The sequence below is a fragment of the Cetorhinus maximus genome, chromosome 2 (assembly GCF_964194155.1).
Source record: "Cetorhinus maximus chromosome 2, sCetMax3.hap1.1, whole genome shotgun sequence".
NCBI classification, from domain to species: Eukaryota; Metazoa; Chordata; class Chondrichthyes; order Lamniformes; family Cetorhinidae; genus Cetorhinus; species Cetorhinus maximus.
Window position 1 is genome coordinate 187,210,982 of NC_135880.1, and position 20,457 is coordinate 187,231,438.

Here is a 20,457-nt window from a genome sequence, read left to right on the forward strand (position 1 = left end):
CACAGTTCCATTGGTGTTGGTTTCCCATAGTACTTTTTGAAGTGACCATACTTTGTATGTGAATTGTACAGTGTGTTGGCATGCTATTCAACTGCAGAAGGTTTAACAGCCAAACCTATTTTCTGTCCTTTCCTGACTCCATCTTCTCTTGATATCCTTATCTGCGGATTTATTATTAGGAGTTGCCGGTTAGCGAACCAGCTTGTGCACCTCTGGTATTTTCCCCCCACAACTCTGGAGTACTGAGCTCATTTGTAGCTTCCCACCTGGAGTCTGAGCAAACAGTTTTTAGTGCAATTTATGCTGTAAAATCTGAACCAAATGCAGAAAGTGTCAGAAATACATAACGAGCCTATTGGGCTTCGTTTAAAAAAAAAAAGGGACAATTTAATGTTTCAGGGTTCGATCCTTCGTCAGGTTGTGGTGAATGCTCAGTACCTGGAATAGTAACGTCTCCCCTCTACAAATGCTGATGGAACTGTTGTGCATCTCCTGGATCTTCTGCTGAGGTTTTCTGTGATGTGCTATAATGATCAAGAGTGAAATATAGAAGGTTGTAGGATGATGCCAAATTTTTTTCGATTTTGAAAGGAATTGACAGGGTAGGTAGAGAGAAATATTTTTACTGATGCAGCAGTCTAGAACAATGGGACATAACCTTAAAAGGGGAGCTTTCAAGGGAGAAGTTAGTAAACACTTTTTCAGGCAAAGGGAGAGTTTCACACTTTCACCATTCTTTGTGTGACGAAGTGTTTCCTAACTGCCCCTAAATGATTTTAAGGTTATGCCTCCTTGTCTGTGACTAAAAAGAAAGTTTCTCTCTCTAAATAGAAGCCTAATTTATATAATCACTCATAACCTAGAGTCCTGGTAACATTTTGGTGAATCTGAGCTGCATTCTTTTCAAAGTCAGTTTGTAAGGTAAGGTGCCCAGAACTCTACACAATACAGGCACTCCAAGTGTGGCCTAATAAGGCTTTGTATAGTTGTAGCAAAACTTCCTTCTCCTTTATATTCGAGCCATCCAGCTTTAATGGCTAACACTGTATTCAGCTTTTTGATTATTTCTTGTACCTATTACATTTTAGTGTGTACATGGACCCCTTAGTCTCTTTGGACTTCCACCAATCCTAACTTTTCACTATTTAGATTAACTATTAATAATAGATTCACTATTTAACACTGGGATCTTTCCCTTTTTTTGGTTCAAAATGGATGACGTCACACTTGTGTTGAAATCCATCAGCCACAGTTTTGTCCACTCACTTGATTTATCAATATCGAGAGAGCGGTCTGTGCACTGGATGCAGCTAACATAGAGGTGTATTCTGACAACATCTTCATAGCAGTCTGCAATGCCATTAAAGAGGTTGGTTCTAAATTTTGTATCTCACTGCTGCTAACAGTTTAATTTCATTAAGCTTCTCGCCCAAGGACCTAATTTTTTTGTTTGTAATAAGGGATGGGAGAAACAAGATGCCTAGCTGTGAGGAAAGAGGGTTACATGGAAGAGTACTGTGCTGCAAGAGGCTAGGTTATAGTGGATAGCTTGTACTCTGGGTGGCAGAGGAAATCATTGAAATCGTATTGCAATTTCTTTAATACATTAAGGCTCTATTAGAATGCACTAACACAATAAAATGTAGCCAATAACACAAGTTTATTTAAATGATTATACTACGATGGCTCCCAAGGGGAATAAAAACAAGGCCTTCCTTTGAATCACTTCCTCTGCACTTCCGAACACTCAGTCCAATCGTTTGTTGTGGGATGTAAAACTCACATGCTTGCCTTCTCTATGCAGCTTCCGTCTGCATTTAGTAATGAAAAGCTGGGCCTCTGAGGGAGGACCCTGCTTAAACACTTAGCGCAAATCTACGATGAGATCTTTGCTGATATTACAGTGTTGGTGGAACCATGATTGTGATGTCGGGATTTGGTTCCCTTTTAATTGCGCACGAGGGCAGTCAATACTGTCAAATATTTCCATATGCATCATACAACGCTGAAACCATTTTTTTCTTCAGATTGCTTGCAATATTTGGTATTGCTTGCAATATTGGTTGCTGCATTTCAAGTGGCCCTCTAATGCACTGATGGAATTCTTAATCGTGTTTCTACTTGTATGCTGTCAAACAATTTCTTGTATGCTTCAAGCATACTCCCAGCCACCCATTGTTCTCGATTTCACCCTATCCCACCTACTCTCCCATCCCCCCACTGTTTCCCTCCCAGAATGTTCGCACAGCTTGGTTCTGTGTACTAACCACTTCACTGTTATACTAGTTCTATCTTGTTTTTGTATTCTTGCATGGAATCCATGCTACGAAATCCAGTTCAGATCAGGGAATATAAAGATTTTCCAGTGGGTACACAGGTTTGGTGCAAAATCATGCAGTAATTTTGCTGCAATAAACTGACATTGTCACTGAAGCCAGAGAGATTGCTAATGTGTGGTAATGTCACACTGCTGCTGTAGCATGTACTTTTTTGACAAAACATGTTTGAGAGACAGAGTTAAGAGAGCTTTATCTGCATTTCAGTTATTCTGCGCTTAACGTGGGGACCCTGGAGTAGTGTATAGAGTTCTACCATTTTCTAAACAAGGCTTCAGAGTGCTTGACATCAAAACGGAGTGGAAATTGTCCTGACTTTCATCTCAGATTTCATCATTAAGCCCCGAGGTGAAATCTTCCTCCTCGCCCCCTGAACAACTTGGTGTTGTTGTAACACTGCAGAAGTGATTTTCTGTGACTCATTGTTGTCTCAGACTGCCTCTGAGACAAGAAGCTTAGAGTTCAAGTCCCACTCCAGGATTTTTACCCATAAATTTAGACTGACATTCTAGTGCAGTACTGAGGGAGTACAACAGCACAAGACTGATTTTGGGTGTGATGTTAAAACGCAGCCTCTCAGATGATGTAAGAGATTGCGTAGCAATATTTTGAAACTCTTTCCAGTTATCAACAGTCACAGATTGCAACTCTTTCGAGTACAATCACAGTTCTTGGTTTCCGGGAGTGGGACATGAACCCACAACCCTCTGATTCAAAGGCGAGGGTGCTATGAACTGAGCCACAGCTGACACCTCACCTCTTTCGAGTTATCAACAGTCACAGTTTGCAACTCTTTCGAGTACAATCACAGTTCTTGGTTTCCGGGAGTGGGACATGAACCCACAACCCTCTGATTCAAAGGCGAGGGTGCTATGAACTGAGCCACAGCTGACACCTCAGCAATATTTTGAAGACGAACAGCGTGGTTGCCCTTGCCAATAGAGTGTCTCAAATGACATCACTTCAGATTATTTGGTCATTATCTCATTGCTGTTTGTGGGAGTTTGCTGTGTGCAAATGGACTTCTGCGTTTCCTATATTACAGTAACTACACTTACTTCATTGGCTGTAAGATGCTCAGGGGACACCCTGAGGTTTTAATAGATGCCAAATAAATGCGGTTTGTTCTTTGTTTTGTGGCTGGCCAGAGACTGAAACACAATACCCACCCTGTTTATCTAGGCATCAGCCTTGACTGAACCTGCAAATACAGATATCACCTCATCAATACTGCAGAAAAAATTTAAATTGCAACAGTAAACTGGCCGGTACCTTACAGGATCACGGGTCAAGACCCTAAGGACCTCTGCTGTTGCCATGGCTTACTCAACTGCAGAATATTACACATCAGTATGGTACCAATCTGCCCACACAACCTAACGATGTGCAACTTAACAATGCGCGTCATCACAAGTGTCAGTGTATCAGCAATTACATTGTCAAGGTCCAGTAATAATCATCTTGACTGGTACTTACATTGTATAGCAGTTACATTGTTAAGACAAATGCATTGTTAAAACAAATGATGGGCATTGGCTCACCCATAAATGGGTACAGCTGTAACACTGCAGTGGGGGAAGGAACGGGCGTCTGTTGCTCTGTTGAGCTGGCTGAAGAATAAACCTGCTTGAGTTAAAAGACCAGCTTCAGACTCATTCTTCCTTTATATTTAATTATTAGAGTTAACACAGGTACCCTTTGACCAACTCACCTCCCCTGGCTCCCAGTGTTGAGCATCAGGAGGGTAATTGTAACAGCCAAGCTACTGCGAACGGTCTACTCCAACCCAAGCCTGTACTTATTCAAAGATCTCCTCAATCCACCAGCAGTATGCCTTCCCTCGTGCCACCCCATATAGTTAAACCCATCATGTCGAGGAGTAACAGCTGAGGACATATGGCAGGAGGAGTGGCATGGGAAAACATTCACCAGAAACTACTTTCTCATCGTAGACACTACTACTTGCCCACCTGCCTTTGACTGTCTATGGCAACAGTGGGCCCTTTTAAACTGTTTCCGGACTAGCCAAGGCCTCTATGCGGCCACCCAGCATTAGTGGGGTTGCCAAGACCATCCAGGCTACAGACGTGGTGCAGTCCAAACAATGATTCATATTGTCAAGAAATGTCTGTTGACTAAACTTGGAGGTGGGATTAAAGCCACTTACAAGGCTATTGCTTGGCTCTATAACTATAACACTAAATAAATAAATCCATTTCTGTTTTTCTGCCTTTGTCTTTCTGGATGTATTCCCCACACCATTCCACCTTATTAAGTTACCTTCATAACCCGGGCAAGCTACTGGAGATTCTGCAGGTTTTTTCTACACAATTTGCCATAAAAGCCTAACTGAATTCCTGGAAAGAATTGATTTTGTTTTTTTATCATGCCTTTCACATCCTTGGAAAGCAAGTCCTTCATAACCTCTGGATTGCAAAAGTTCTCATTTCAAGCTAATTTAAGACTTAACATAAGAAAGGTAGTGTGGAATTTCACCACTGTGCTCAGTGGGCCAGTACACACTTTCAAAAGTAAATATCAGCTTGGCCATTAAGACTTATTCTGGAGTATGGGAATCTGCAGCGTGTACTTTAAAATTTAACCAAAACCCCTCTTGCAGCCTCCACCCTTCAAACAAACATCAGAAATTCTCTATTATGTCTTCAGTGAATGCAGAAACCTGAAAGGAGTCCTCAGAGTGTGACTTATTCCCCCTCTCAGAAGAGGAATCTGGAGAGATATAGAAGTACTTGGACTTAAGCAGTGGAATAAGTTCAAAGTAAAACTTGAAACATACCATGTCCCTTCATCTCTGTGTGTTAGGAGGCGTTACTGTTGTATTGGCAGTTAGTATGTCTCTAGCCCTTTTCATTAGTGGTTTTGAAGACTCAAAAGACCGGGTTCAGCCTAACCAGATCAGACCCTGCACTGTACCTACTCCGCTTGCTATGTACACATGATACCCAGAAACGTGTAGGCTAGCAACTCTTTCTATTTGAAGCAAGGTGATGCAGCCCAGCTTCATAGTCAACACAAGTGCAGAATGCCTTTAGAGCACTTGCTAACTAACTCAAATGGGTTACATATAGATTGTGCATTGAGTTGGGGAACTGCTTTGAGTTTGGAGCCCTTTTTATAACATTACTTTATCTCTAACTCATAAGAGAACCGCTCTCCCCATCCCAGAGCTGGTGGCCCTAACTTGATGAGATGGCTTAGATGACGTGCGTCTTATTGTACTAGATGACACTAGTTAAATTAGCACCATGGGTGTGAATATGGGACATTCATCTGGAGATCCTTGGGGAAACCATTCACCTGTTTAAATATATGTAGTCTTGTACTATATCTGATCATATTCAGAAGCAACTAGAGAATAATTAGAGGACAATTTTATCCCATCACCATGAATTAGAGACTTTTTGGTCCTGCCTGAATCATAATCTGCCAGTCCTCTGAGTTAAGTTGTTCTAAAACTTAAAATTTGTGATCTGTCCTTGAAAAAAATCCACTACTCTGCGGATGAGAGCCTTGTTGAACATACTTGAAATTTGGTTCTTGGAAGTATCATGTGTTTGATAAACTGTACATGGTGTGTTGGTATTGCTCTGGACTGATAACTAGAGATGTGAGTGTAGAGTTGAATTGAGCTTTCCAGTTTTCCTCTTCTATTTCCAACATGCCTCTGGGCCCCAGGTGAGGTTGTAGTGATTGGTGTTGGTTGCCAACGCTCCATGGTGTAACTAGCGTGTGCATTGTGGTAAATATAGGTTCTGTACAAATGTTATTATGAGCTGGAATTGGGTTGACGATCTGCATGAGATGATAAAGAAGTGGAATTCCTTTTTTAAAAAATCTGCTTTACCCCCTTTGCTGAGTTAACTCTATTATCTCACTCTGTAATTGTTCATCTATGAGCCAAGATATTGAGTGCCAACGGGAGGTTAAATTGGGTGATGTATCAGAGGCAACCCTTCACCTGTCATCACCAAGCTCTCTCATGCAAGGATGCGTTTTCAGCAGGGATTACTTGATAGTAATTTATGTGGGAATCCTGTTTAATATTTTTTTCAGAGCTTGTGGGCACGAAGATCAGTTGTACTCTGTACAGTTTTGGTGTCGTTGTCTGAGGAAGGATATAATTGCCTTAAAGTGTGTGCAACAAAGGTTCACCAGATTGACCCCTGGGCTGAGAGGACTGTCCTATTGAGAGCGATCAAATGAACTTGGCCTGTGTTTTCTGGAGTTTAGAAGAATGAGAGGCCATCTCATTGAAATATATAAAATTCTTGAGAGGTTGACATTGATAGATGCTGAGAGGCTGTTTCTCCAGGTGGAGAGTCTTTGAACTGGGGGGCACAGTCTCGGGGTAAGGGGCCAGCCAATTATAACTGAGATGAGAAAATTCTTCATTCAGGGTTATAAATCTTTGGCATTCTCTACCCCAGATGGTTGTGAATGCTCAGTAGATAATTCCATTCAAGCTTGAGCTCAGTAGGTTGTAGGGCACTAAGGGAATCAAGCGATATGGGAATAATATAGAAAAATGGAATTGATGACTAAGTTCACCCATGATCTTAATGGTGGAACAGGCTTGAGGAACTGTATGGCCTACGTCAGCTCCTGTTTCTTACGTTCTTATGTACTGATACTGACCTGGCTACCACCAAATAACTCAGCACTCAAACCTGGGAGTTGTGGTTTTATAGTGCAACACCAGGCAGTATCAATCTGTACAGAGCAGCTTTGATTCCTTAATATTTTATATTATTGAGATTTAATGAGCTGGTCTGTCCCTCATGGGAGTGAATTGTTGAATTATTTTTGTTAACGTACCAAAATCTTGCATTTAACCCTAGTTTTTTTGAACAATGTAGAAGAGGCAGGGTGTTTGCTGTCATTCCCATCCTGGGGCAACTAATGAAATGGACACTAATTTGATGTTTCTTTGAGGTTTGTTATGATCCCCCGTGTGAGAAATCATAAACCAGAAAAAACAAATTTACTGAATGGCCCCCAAATGAAGAAACTACCAACAAGATTCCACTTTTTGTACATTTTACTTTAACACAACTTGGAACTCATGCAAATTACACGTGAATTAACAGGCAAATGATACTTCAAATAAAAGGGTAAATTTCACTTTAAATAGTTGACACAACAACGATATATCTTGCGCAACCACAGGCATACAGCATGTATGGCGTTACGTAGCTACACAGTTCCACAAAAGTTCTCCATTCACAGGGTAGCTCAGGAGTCCTATCCGATAACAGCTCTCGCCTTCGGGTTTCAATGGTATGATTATCATCAATAAGGCACACTTCTACAAACCTTCTGCCGCTCCAGTCACAACAGCCCTGGTGGTGAAGCTGTTCAAAATTAATTTCCACCCGACCAACTGGTAACTCAAGAGATAAAAACAAAAAACTGCAGATGCTGGAAATGCAAAACAAAAAATAAAAAATACCTGGAAAAACTCAGCAGGTCTGGCAGCATCGGCGGAGAAGAGTCATGAGGACTCGAAACGTCAACTGTACTCTTCTCCGCCGATGCTGCCAGACCTGCTGAATTTTTCCAGGTATTTTTTACTTTTTGCAATTGGTAACTCACCCCAGTTCATGGTCTGGCCACTGTTAATGTTGTAAATGCTGGGACAATTGAGTGCCTGCTCTAGTTGTGATTAAGAGCAGCTGCTACCTAATTAGTGAAATGTTAGGGCACATATATAAGAACCAGTTTGCACCTGTGTGGGGGAACTACATGGAAGGAAAAAGTGGTCTACACTTACGTTATACTGAGTTTTGTGAATAACCCTATGTTGAAGACAGACTGGGTCCAGCTTCTTCCTTTTCCATATGGATGTTCACCGGATTAGCATCCACTTCTGGCAAAACACACAACTCTTCAGCGTCTCTCAGCTATTCACACAGTCTTCCAGCTTTTAGACCTTATTGGTCCATTTGTACAGTGCCTCCAAGAGTTCCTGCATCTGTGTGCTGATTGTCTTCTGCCTCCAGCTCCCCTTTTTGTCTGGCACACGGCTTCCGTCTTAACCTCCTTCCAGTTGTTACTGCAAGGGTCCGTAGGTAACATGGACCAGTATTTATTATTCAAGAAAATTATAATTGATCCCTTTACAATTGATGCAAACTCTTAAAAGTCATTCTCAGGACATTCTTAAAACTAATTACAGATTCCACAAACATTTTAAAGAAATTACAGGTGTCCCTTACTGGGTCAGTATTGCCACAGGTTGTTGCTAGGTTCAGTATATGTGACCTGTGTGGTTTCACTTAGTGCTTGGTTCATGTGCTGCAGCTTCTATGTTGAAATTACAACATGAACAGGCCATTTTGATCCAATCACCCTGTGCCTGTTATTACCCTGCACATGAGCAAATGATTATAATCACACTTGCCTATCCCATTCTTATTTTCTTTTTCCCCCTTTCAACATCTATCTAGTAGGGATAAGGCTGTCCTGTATTTAAATAGATGTGGCAGGAGATATAGGATCCATAGATATTTTGATTTAGTGTACATTCACTGCGCCACTGACTCAACCTTCTCTGCCAGGAGAATTTATGCTAACTTGCTCTCATTTGGAGATGGAATCGGAATACGCAGCCTCAGCTCTCCAAAGTTTGCTGATAATCTTCAATTTATAACCTAAACCATTTGTTCAGTTGGAGGTCAAATTTTCAGGAATGCAGCTTCAATCATATATTCAGTAACATGAGACCATTTCAGAATTTATCTTTCCTTTTCTACCGCCACTCGCATCTAGATTAAATTAGATCATTTAGATGAAATTAAAAATCTAAAGTTGCAAGTTTATACTCTGAATTAGCGACCTGTCCTGGCTATTTGAACCATGCTTCAGTACTGTATTCATGGGATAACTGCATTACTCTGATTCTGAGTTGTTTGTAACATTTGGGGCTTAGTGTTTAGTGATTATAATTGCCTTGCCTAGCCCTTGTGAACAGTGATTTGAACATTTCAATCCAGTGTTAGTGCCATCTTGTATCCAGGTCACCCCTGTGATGTACTGTGCGTGCGTGTATTTGTGTGTGTAGGTCTGAGTCATGGCTACATTTTTGGACTGTATTAAAAGCCACGTTATATTATAGTTTTGTATGGTGCCTCATTAACTCTAGTTGGTCAGCTAATCTAATGCACGGAAGCGTAGATTTAAAAATGCATTGTGTAAATTAGAGCCAGGTACATTACTGTAGTGGGCTGTTTTCAATATGTTTCAAAATATTTCAATTTACAGGGCACTTAGGTGCAGCATTGTTTTTTTTTCAATTGTGAATGAAACTTAAAACTCTGTCCTGAACTGATGGTCAAAAGAGAGACTGCAGGAAATGCTGCCTAATAGCATTGATCAGTGCTTTTTGTTCCTTGTGGGTGTTCTCATTTCTATACTGCGTGCCATCAAGAGCCATGTGTGTTGCCCCAGTAGCTTATGTTGCGTGGAGTACTGTGTGGCTCAGATTCAGATGTCCATTTTTAAATATTCTTTCACAGCCTGTGGGCTGTGAATTTGTTGCTTGTCCCCCACTGCCCTTGAGTGCTGTTAGGGGGGAGTTCTAGTATTTTGACACAGCGACAATGCAGGAATGGCGATAAGGTGCCAAGTTAGGATGGTGTGTGGCTTGGAGGGGACTTTCTGGTGGTGTTGTTGCCACGTGTCTGCTGCCCTTGTCCTCCTAGGTGGTAGAGACTGTGGGCTTGGAAGATGCTGTCAAAGAAGCCTTGATGAGTAGCTGCAGTGTATTTTGAAGATGGTGCACACTGCTTCTCTTTGAGTTTGTGGTGGAGGGATTGCATGTTGAAGGTGGCGGATGGGGTGTGATGCAAGCAGGCTGCTTTGTCTTGGATGGTGTCGAGCTTCTTGAATGTTGTTGGAGCTGCGCTTATCCAAGCAAGTGGAGAGTATTCCAGCACACTCCTGACTTGAGCCTTGTAGATGGTGGACAGACTTTGGACTTTGTGAGTTACTGATGCAAGTTTCCCAACCTCTGACCTGCTCTTGCAGCCACATATGGCTGGTCCAGTTCAGTTCCTGGTCAACGATAACCCTTAGGGCGTTGATAGTGGGGAATTCAGAGATGGTAATGACATTGAATGTCAAGGGGCGATGGTTAGATTCTCTCTTGTTGGAGATGGTCATTGCCTGGCAATTGTATGACACATTTTACTTGCCACTTATCAGCCCAAGCTTGAATATTGTCAAGGTCTTGGATACAAACTGCTTCAGCATCTGAGAACTATACTGAACATCAGGAGTGCGAGAGGAGGACTCTGGCACAGGCAGTCAGCAGCACCTAGAGGAGAGAGCGAGAGGAGGAATCTGGGACAGGCAGTCAGCAACCTAGAGGAGAGAGCAAAAGAACGACTCTGGGACAGGCAGTCAGCAGCACCTAGAGGAGTTGGGAGTTGAAAAGGAGGGCGAGAGGAGTCGGGAGTTGAAAAGGAGTGTGGGAGGATCCGGGAGTTGAAGAGATGCACGAGAGGAGTCGGAAGTTGAAGAGGAGCGTGAGAGGAGTCGGGAATTGAAAAGGAGCGTGAGAGGAGCTGGTAGTTGAAGAGAAGCACGAGAGGAATCGGGAGTCGAAGAGACGCTGGGAGAGCAGGGGTGACTGAGGGAATTTGGTGAGGAGGGAACAAGGTGATCCTTTGAGTACCGTGAGTACGGCCGCGTAAGCAATTACTACTTTTATTGCTTATAGTTTTTAATGTCTTATTTTGTCGTTCATCGTTTGTAGGGGCTATATTCTATAACAATGAGGAGCAGGGAAGAAGGGCCCAAGAGTAATTGATATTAAGTATCTTCCAAAAAATTTAATTTAATTTAAAGGGATAATTCATGGCAGGAGAGCTCAAAGCCGTGGTGTGCTCCTCCTCTATGTGGGAAGCTGGGCACATTTCTAGTGCCTGGGGCCAGCATGTGTGCGGGAAGTGTCTCCAGCTGCAGCTCCTGGAAGCCCAGGTTTTGGAGCTGGAGCGGCGGCTGGGGACACTGTGGAGCATCTGCGAGATGGGGCGTATCGTGGATAGCACGTATCGAGAGGCGGTCACACCGCAGGCTAAGAGTCCACAGGCAGGAAGGGAATGGGTGACCACCAGGCAAAGCAAGAGGACTAGGCAGTGCAGGAGCCTCCTGTGGCTATTCCCCTGCAAAACAGATATACCGCTTTGGATAATGTTGGGGGGAATGGCCTCTCAGGAGAAAGCAGCAACAGCTAAATTCGTTGCACCGCGGTTGGCTCTGCTGCACAGAGGAGGAGTAAAAAGTGTGGGAATGCAATAGTTATAGGGGATTCAATTGTAAGTGGAATAGATAGGCATTTCTGTGGCCGTAAACGAGACTCCAGGATGGTATGTTGCCTCCCTGGTACTACGGCCAAGAATGTCTCGGAGTGGCTAGAGGACATTCTGAAGGGGGAGGGTGAACAGCCAGTGGTTGTGGTACACATTGGTACAAACGACATAGGTAAAAAAAGGGATGAGGTCCTAAAAGCAGAATATAGGGAGTTAGGAAGTAAGTTGAAAAGTAGGACCTCAAAAATAGTGATCTCAGGATTACTACCAGTGCCATGTGCTAGTCAGAGTAGAAATAGTAGGATATATTGGATTAATACGTGGCTGAAGAGATGGTATGAGGGGGAGGGTTTCAGATTCCTGGGGCATTGGGACCGGTCCTGGGGGAGGTGGGACCAGTACAGACTGGACGGGGTTACACCTGGGCAGGACTGGGACTGATGTCCTAGGGGGAATATTTGCTAGAGTGGTTGGGGAGGGTTTAAACTAAAATGCCAGGGGATGGGAACCTATGCAAGGAGTCAGAGGAAGGGGAATCAAAGACAAGAACAAAAGACAGAAAGGGGAATAAAAAAAGTGTTAGGCAGAGAAATCAAGGGCAAGAATCAAACAAGGCCTCAGTGAAAAATAGTGGGAACGGGACAAGTAATGTTAAAAAGACAAGCCTTAAGGCTTTGTGCCTTAACTCGAGGAGCATTCACAATAAAACGGATGAATTAACCACGCAAATAGATGTAAACAGGTATGATATAATCGGGATTACGGAGACATGGCTGCAGGGTGACCGGGGATGCGAACTGAACATCCAGGGATATTCAGTATTTAGGAAGGACAGACAAAAAGGAAAAGGCGGTGGAGTTGCATTGCTGGTTAAAGAGGAAATTAACTCAATAGTGAGGAAAGATATTAGCTCCGACGATGTGGAATCTGTATGGGTAGAGCTGAGGAACACTAAGGAGCAAAGAACGTAAGTGGGCGTTGTATATAGACCCCCAAACTGTAGTGGTGATGTTGGGAATGGCATTAAACAGGAAATTAGAGACACATGTAATAAAAGAACATCTGTAATTATGGGTGACTTTAATATGCATATAGATTGGGCAAATTAAATTATTAACAATACCGTAGAGGAGAAATTCCTGGAGTGTATATGGGATGTTTTTCTGGACCAATACATTGAGGAACCAACTAGAGAACAGGCCATCCTCGACTGGGTATTGTGTAATGAGAAAGGAATAATTGGCAATCTAGTTGTGCGTGGCCCCTTGGGGATGAGCGACCATAATATGATAGAATTCTTCATCAAGATGGAGAGTGACGTAGTTGATTCTGAGGCTTGGGTTCTGAATCTTAATGAAGGAAACTACGATGGTATGAGGCGCGAGTTGGCTATGATGGATTGGGAAATGTTACTTAAAGGGATGACGGTGGATAGACAAATATTCAAAGAGTGCATGGGTGAACTGCAACAATTGTTTATTCCCGTCTGGCACAAAAGTAAAACAGGAGAGGAGAACAAACCATGACTTACAAGGGAAATTAGAGATGTATTAGATGCAAGGAAGAGGCATACAAATTGGCCAGAAAAAACAACAGACCTGAGGATTGGGAGCAGTTTAGAATTCAGCAAAGGAAGACCAAGGGATTGATTAAGAAGGGGAAAATGGAGTATGAGAGTAAGCTTGCAGGGAACATAAAATCTGACTAAAAGTTTCTATAGGTATGTAAAGAGAAAAAGATTGGTGAAGACAAATGTAGGTCCCTTACAGTCAGAAACAGGGGAATTTATAATGTGGAACAAAGAAATGGCTGACCAACTAAATACATACTTTGGTTCTGTCTTCACAAAGGAGGACACTAATAACACACCCGAAATGTTGGGGAACACAGGGTTTAGTGAGAGGGAGGAACTGAAAGAAATCGGTGTTAGTAGGGAAATGGCGTTGGGGAAATTGATGGGATTGAAGGCCGAAAAATCCCCGGGGCCTGATAATCTACATCCCAGAGTATTTAAGGAAGTGGCCCTAGAAATAGTGGATGCATTTGGTGGTCACCTTCCGAAATTCTATAGACTCTGGAACAGTTCCTACAGATTGGAGGGTAGCTAATGTAACGCCATTATTTAAAAAGGGAGGTAGAGAGAAAACAGGGAATTATAGACCAGTCAGCCTGATGTTGGTAGTGGGGAAAATTCTAGAGTCTATTATAAAAGATTTAATAGCTGAGCACCGTGGAAAACAGTGGCAGAATTGGACAGAGTCAGCATGGATTTATGAAAGGGAAATCATGCTTGACAAATCTACTGCTAGGGCCCATAGCGTTTGCAGGGTCCAGCGGCATCAGCTAATTCTTGATATCACATGGAGTGAATAAAATTGGCTGAATACTGGCATCTATGATGCTGGGGACCTCTGGAGGAGCCGAGATTGCTCATCCACTCAGCACTTCTGGCTGAAGGTTGTTGCAAATGCTTCAACTTTGTCTCCTGCACTGATGTTCTGGGCTGCCCCATCATTGAATATGGGGATATTTGTGGAGCCACCTCCTCCAGTTAGTTGTTTAACTGTGCTCCACCATTCACGACTGGATGTGGTAGTTCTGCAGAGCTTGGATCTGATAATTGATAGTTGGCTTTGTGATGGCTTAGCTCTGTTTATCGCATGTTGCTTCTGCTGTTTGGCATGCAAGTTGTCCTGTGTTGCAGCTTCACCAGGTTGATGCCTCATTTTTAGGTATGCTTGGTGCTGCTCCTGGCATGCCCTCCTGCACTCTTCATTGAACCAGGGTCGACCCCTAGCTTGATGATAATGCTAGAATGAGGGATATGCCAGGCCATGACGTTATAGATTGTGCTGAATATAATTCTACAGTTGTCGATGGCCCACAGCTTCTCATGGAGGAACTAGTTTTGAATTCATCGATCTATTGAGTCTATCCTATTTAGCACAGTGGTAGCGCCACACAACACGATGAAGGGTATTGGCAATGTGAAGATGAGACTTTAAGAATTGTGTGGCGGTTACTCCTGACATGGACAAAAGCATCCGTGACAAGTAAATTGGTGAAGGCGAGGTCAAATAGGGTTTTCCCTCATTTTGGTTCCTCACCATCTGTCGCAGATCCAGTCTAGCAGCTATGTCCTTTAGGACTCGGCCAGCTCTTCATGGAGTCTGGAGTCAATGTTGAGGACTCCCAGGGCAACTCCCTCCAAACTGTATGCCACTGCTGCCAGCTCTGGCCAGTTCCTTCTGATGGTGAGAATGGGGATCCCAGGGATGGTGATGGTGTTGTCTGGGACATAATCATAATCGCTGAGTCATATCTTATAGACCATGGCAGGCTCTTGCTTGACTAGTCTGTGAGACAGCTCTCCCAACCTTAGCACAAGTCTCCAGACTTTGCAGGATCCTAATAGGTCCTTTGAGAATCTGGGCCCGAATCCCTGGTCACAGCTGAGATGTTCCCAATATTAAGATTCTGATAGGATCCTTTGCTTGGTTAATGGGTTTGTTGTTGTGTTGATATAGGGAGTACTACACTGCCTTTCAGATGGGGAGTTGAACAGAGGCTCTGTTTACCCCCTCAAGTGGATATAAAGGACCCCATGGCATTATTCAAAGAAGGGGATTTCCTTCATTGCAACTGTGACTACACATCAAAGGTACTTAATTAGCTTGGGAGTGCTTTGAAATGCTATCAGGCTGTGAAAGGCGCTATGTAAATGCAAGCAACTCTTTTTTTTCTATTTATGTATAACTTCATGTTTCTTCTCAGGAGTTTTAATGTATTGCATCTGCACACTTCAAGTAAGAGAGATGTGGAATAATCAGTGTCTGGAACAGATCGCCTGTTTCTCCTCATGGGGAGCGATGTGTCATATTGAAATGGCAAAGAGAGAGCTTCAATTGGCCAGGTGTACAGTTTGTAACTAAAGATGTTTACTGTTGAAGATCCATTTATGTGTTTCACTTGAAGATTGAGTTTTGACCCTGAAGCTATGGTTATGGCTCGGATTGGTTTTCAGAATTTTGCAGATTATAAAAGGATGGAATGCCTTTGGACTGTGTGGAGAGTGCGAAATGAGGCTGATTGTGTGAAATAGTTGCATGTAACTGATCCAGAGTTTTTCAAGTACTTCAAATGTTGTATCAGTTACAGAAAAAGAAATTGGTATCCAGAAACTGATTTCTTCCCCCTGCAATTTCTCCCCCGTTGCTGGGATACAGGTCCAAGATAATAGCAGCCCTCTAATACCTTAGCCAAGGGTTCATTCTTGAACAATGAGCCTCAGCAGGCACTTTTATTGCGGGTGACATTATAGCTGCGATTGATCCTGTCTTATCCACGTCTCCCCACAGCTACACATACAGCACAGATCTGTGGAATGGAGTCAGGAACAGGGACCCTGTCTGATTATCCCTTTCCAGCTCAGGATGTTGCACCCAAAATGTGATGGTGATTGTCTGGGACCTTCCTTAACAGCTCAGTTATTCGCTGCTTTTAGCATTGCGGAAGTCATTTCTCTAAATCCTTAGGAGTGACGATTGCATTTATTTCCATTACAAAGTGCTCATCTTCCCTGAGCACTTAGAAAAACCCAAGGTAATTGGGAAGACTCAGCATGGCTTTATGAAAGGGAAATCATGTCTAACTATTTTATTAGAGTTCTTTGAAGGAGTAACATGCGCTATGGATAAAGGGGAGCCTGTAGACACACTGTTCTTGGATTTCCAGAAGGCATTTGATAAGGTGCCACATCAAAGGTTATTGTGGAAAATAAAAGCGCATGGTGTAGGGGGTAACATATTAACATGAGTAGAAGATTGACTGGCTGGCCGAAAACACACACAATGCATAAATGGGTCTTTGTCTCTTTGGCAGGATGTGACGAGTGGAGTCTTATGGGTGTCTGTGCTGGGGCCTCAACTTTTTATAATTTACATCAGTGGCTTAGATGAGGGGAACGAAGGTATGGTCGCTAAATTTGCAGATGAAATAAATATAGATAGGAAAATATGGTGTGAAGAAGACATAGGAGTTTGCAGAATAATGTAGATAGGTTAAGTGAACGGGCAAAAATCTGGTAGATGGAGTATAATGTGGGAAAATGTGAAGTTCACTTTGGCAGGAAGAATAAAAAAGTAGAGCATTACTTAAATGGAGAAGGGCTGCAGAATTCTGATGTGCAGATCTAGGTGTTCTGGTGCATGAGTCATTAAAAGTTAGTACGCAGGCACAGCATATAATCAAGAAGGCTAATGGAATGCTATCCTTTCTTACGAGAGGAATTGAACATAAAAGTAAGGATGTTATGCTTCAGTTATACAGAGCATTGGTGAGACCACATCTCAAACACTGTGCAGTTTTGGTCTGCTTATTTAAGGAAGGATGTAAATGCGTTGGAGGTGGTTCAGAGAAGGTTTACTAGATTGAATGAGGGGCTTGTCTTATGAGGATAGGTTGGACAGACTGGGCTTGTTTCCACTGGAATTTAGAAGAGTGAGGGGTGACTTGATTGAAGTATATAAGATCCTGAACAAAGTGAATGTGGAAAGGATGTTTCCTCTTGTGGGTGAGCCAAGAGCTAGGGGCCACTTATAAAATTAGGGGTCGCCCTTGTAGGACGGAGATGAAGAGAATTTTTTTCTGAGGGTAGCCTGACTTTGGAACACTCCGCCTCAAAGCAGTGAAAGTGGGGTCATTGAATATTTTTAATGCGGAGGTAGATAGATTCTTGTTAGGCAAGGGAATCAAAGGTTATTGGGGTAATGGGAATGTGGAATTCCGATACACAAACAGATCAGCCATGATCTTATTGAATGGCGGAGCAGGCTTAAGGGGCCGAATAGCCTACTTCTCCTATTTCATATACTTGTGTGTTCCTGAACAGAAATACATTTTATCGAGGTAGGATTTGTTTAGGATACAGCAGTTAGATTTATTTCTACCCCGTTCAGAATCTGAATGGATGAGTGACAGCTACTTTGGGTGAGTAACTGATCCAGCGCTGCATGCCTGCCAGAGATGCCATCCAGGCCCACTGACTTGATGCCTATGGTTGTGACTGTGATGGGAAGCTTGTATTGGAGCCACAGGCATGGATGCGTATTCTGCCTCTGTAACATAGCAGATTAGTGATGCTTTGTGATGTTGCACAGATTCAGTGTGTTCACTTAGAGGCGACTGCAGCTTTGAGATGGATTGAGATCAGTTAAAGAATAAATGTGTTCGAGTTTTTATTTAAAGAGTTCTTTAATACTCTGGGACCTGCCTGTGCAGCATGCCTTCAGTGATGCAGCCTTGGCCTGGGTGCTGCAGCATTACACTTCAAGAGATGAGGTAAGTGCTGCTTGTGGATTAAATTTGCATGTGTGTGTAACCAGGGAACAGAGAGTTGAAAGCCGCTTCCGGTCGGACTCTGGTGATGTAACTGTGCTGTGTGTGTGCAGGAGAATGTGACACAGTGAGGAGCTTTCGGGCACTGTAACTGGATTCAGGTACTGGGTGTGTAAGCTGTGTTGTACGTGAGTTGTACATAAAGACAAGGTGGACAACATGTTGTTTGTATTTAGATTGATTCAGCTTTGAATCCATTGGTATGTAATCAAGCTGGCTCCTGGGAGTGACCGAGTGAAAGAAGTGCTGTGTAGTGTGTCTTCAGTGATGCAGCATTATTGACTTCTAACTCTCACTGCTCAGGTAGTTACATGCCTTTTTACTTCGCTCTGATCTGCTGACCAAAATTTTTCGTGGCTGTAAAAAGAAATGACAGAGAATGCAATTTATGCGTGTGAGCTTGACTGTCTAGTTTGTCTTAAAGCTGATTGTTTGATGAACTGTGAAACCAGTTCGAACAAGAGTGGAAGGAAAGCTCAGTGTTCCGTAACAACGCCTGATCTGCCTTGAAACTGCTGCTAACCGGACAAACCGCTTCCTTTGCAAATTATTTGTCAGTGTGTGTACAGCTACTCGGCCTGAGCATGTGAGGGAGATGTTGGAGATTTTGGTAATGCGGCAGGGATATATCAGTAGCACCACCTTTTCACCAGAACTAAATCTAGGATCTGTACTGGCAAAAACTGCGGTAACCGGAATAATTGGTGTGATTTTAAGATTAAACAATTAAACATTTGTTAAAATAAAAGCCACCCTCGAAAATGAATTAGGTAGTAAATGTCACAGCATTGATGTTCTTTGCACATACCAATATTACAATAACAACATATAGGGATGATAAAACCCATCGAAACTGAGATCTCCCTCTCCCAAGGGAACTAAGGGTGAATGGCAATTGCTGTGACGTGTTGGATATTAATATTTTTCAGTGGTTGTGTGCTCAAGGGTGGTTTTTTCCCATTAAAATGAATTGGAATATTCTAGCAGTGGCAACCAAAGTGTAAATTTAAAAAGCTTCTTGCTGCATTGAAACAGTGGAAAGATTGTAGTTCAAACAACCCTACCGCCAACATGTGGCAGTGAGGCGGAAATGTTGATGCAGTGTGCTTTAACTATCTGTTTGCTATGGTGACTGATGTGACAAGTTGGAGTGGTTGTACTTAAAAAGCCATGGCATGTTGTAGTTACAGGGATGGGAATGTGGCTTTCTGCCAGAATGGAGCAGGACCTCCCCTGGACATCACTCCTGCAAGGCAAGAGGTGTTGACACTGTGATCTTTGCAGTGCACAGATCAGTGATTCTCAAATTAACAACCCTGAAACTCGATGCTGCTTTAGATTTGTATTTGAGTGATGAGTTGAAGTGTGGATTATTGTATTCATCCATGGTTGGCTCTGTGCTAGTCAGATATCCTAGCCTCTTAATTGCACTTAAACCTATAGTTGTTACTTAAGGCTCCCTGCCATGATTTCCCAATTTTCTGGCCCCCCCAATTTTCTGATGAAGGTAACTTGTGATAAGAGTGCAGTTTAAAGCTTCTGCACTCATGGTTGCTGCTGGAATCTCTTTCACTTATTATTGTGAGTATGTGGCGTGTTAGTCTCAAAAACAACTTGCATTTATATAGCACTTTTGAATGTCCCACAGTGCTTCACAGGATGATGAAGAAATTGACAACGAGTTAAAGAAAGGAGACAGGGAAGGTGACCAAAAGCTGATAGCCCAGCAGTCAATCGCCCCACATAAAGGCAAAATACTGTGAATGCTGGAAACCTGAAATATAAACAGAAAATGCTGGAGTTACTCAGCAGATCTGGCAGCATCTATGGAGAGTTAACATTTTGGGTGTTCTGATCAAAAGGCATGGACTTGAAATATAGGCTGAATTTTCATTTGGCTGAGGAGTGCAGCGATTGTAGGCGTAACCTTTCCTACTGCTTTTAGGGGTCATGTGATTATACTGACAAATCAGCCCTAAGCGTGGGTAATCTTAGGGGTGGAGCTTTCTAGTTATGGACCTGGTTCAAGTATGTAGCTTCTACAAGAGCTGTGTAAATAAAGTTATCTGTTTCAAGTAAGAAACCTGCCCAGTACACCAAGTTTATTATAATTGGCGACGAGGATAAACAGCTCTGACACTGCTTGGGATGTGGGCATCACTGGCTAGGCCAGCATTTATTGCCCATCCCTAATTGCCCTCGTTTAGAGGGCATTTAGGAGTCAGCCACGTTGCTGTGGGCCTGGAGTCACATGTAGACCAGACCAGGTAAGGACAGCAGATTTCCTTCCATAAAGGACATTAGTGAACCAGATGGATTTTTACAACAATCGACAATGGTTTCTTGTAATTTAATTGATTTTTACTGAATTCAAATTCCACCATCCCATGGCA

General features: G+C 42.8%; 1 protein-coding gene across 3 annotated transcripts in view; it reads left to right on the forward strand.

Moving 5' to 3' along the window:
- Positions 1–20,457, forward strand: part of arhgap32b (Rho GTPase activating protein 32b) — a 539,127-nt gene that overhangs the window by 48,076 nt on the left and 470,594 nt on the right. The window contains exon 1 of one of the 3 annotated variants that reach the window (XM_078530760.1): positions 18,127–18,172. The exons of the other annotated variants lie outside the window; for them this stretch is intronic. The gene's annotated coding sequence lies outside the window, so the exon portion shown is untranslated. Of the gene's footprint in view, positions 1–18,126; positions 18,173–20,457 lie in introns of those variants that run through there. 3 annotated transcript variants of the gene reach the window in all.